The sequence below is a fragment of the Octopus bimaculoides genome, chromosome 28 (genome assembly GCF_001194135.2).
Source record: "Octopus bimaculoides isolate UCB-OBI-ISO-001 chromosome 28, ASM119413v2, whole genome shotgun sequence".
NCBI classification, from domain to species: Eukaryota; Metazoa; Mollusca; class Cephalopoda; order Octopoda; family Octopodidae; genus Octopus; species Octopus bimaculoides.
In genome coordinates, this window is record NC_069008.1 from 1,266,468 (window position 1) to 1,267,553 (window position 1,086).

Genomic DNA, 1,086 nt, shown 5'->3' on the forward strand with positions numbered 1-1,086 from the left:
TTGATAACCCCATGACTTAGCGGTTCAGCAAAAGAGGCCGATAGAATAAGTACTAGGCTTAAAAAGAATAAGTTCTGGGATCGATTTGTTCAACTAAATATGTGGTGCTCCAGAATGGCTGCAGTCAAATGACTGAAACAAATAAAAGAATATATACATATATATATATATATATATATATATGCATGCAAACATTTATATACACCTGTAAAGTCTACACACCACTTTGTAGCATTTTAGGATCAGAGCTGTAGTGTTTACACTTACCACAGTATGTGCATACATTTTATACAATACATGCACACAAATATGCTATATACACACATATACACATAAGCATATATATACATATATATATATATATATATATATATATATATATGTATATGTATGTATGTATATATACGTATGTATATATATGCACATGTATGTATTGTGTGAGTGTATATACATGGACATATATACATATTATGTGGTATATATTTCTTTGCCCTTTTTTGGAATTAAGCTCAGTTGTGGCTACCACTGTGACCGCGGGCTGATGTGAGGCAACACAACAACAGAGGAAGAGAGAAAGAAAGAAAGAACAAAAGAAAAGAGAGGCAACTGTTGTGTGTCACCACCCACGCAGCCACATGCAGCGCTGGCTGGCTGGCTGGTTAGTCGGTTGGTTGGCTGGCTGGCTGGCAAGTTGTGGACAAGTGTCGACAAGGAGGGAGGGAATCAAGTCTTTGAGGACATGCTGATGGCAGAAAAAGAGAGATGATGATGACGACGATGATGGTGATGATAGAGTATGCTGAAATGTAGAGGAATGGTAAGTGGGGAAGTAGAGAAGAGACACAGGGTGGTGAGGAGGCAGGGAATGAAGGTGGAAGGTAGTGTAGCGGAGAAAACCCAAAAGAGCGCATGGCCATGACTCGGAGCGAGACACGGTGGGGGCGAAAGATCGTGGCTCATCACACCCTGGACGAGAGGAGACAATGAAAGAGTAGGCCAGGGCCCTCGTCTGACATCACAACCTGAGTCAAGGTGCCACACACAGGGCCCCCACTACACTCACCCACACCTTCTCCCCCCCCCCCC

General features: G+C 42.3%; 1 protein-coding gene across 1 annotated transcript in view; it reads right to left on the reverse strand.

The window, feature by feature from the left end:
- The window catches only part of LOC106870582 (chromatin target of PRMT1 protein), a 42,348-nt gene that overhangs the window by 40,723 nt on the left and 539 nt on the right, over positions 1 to 1,086 (reverse strand). The gene's annotated exons all lie outside the window — the stretch shown is intronic.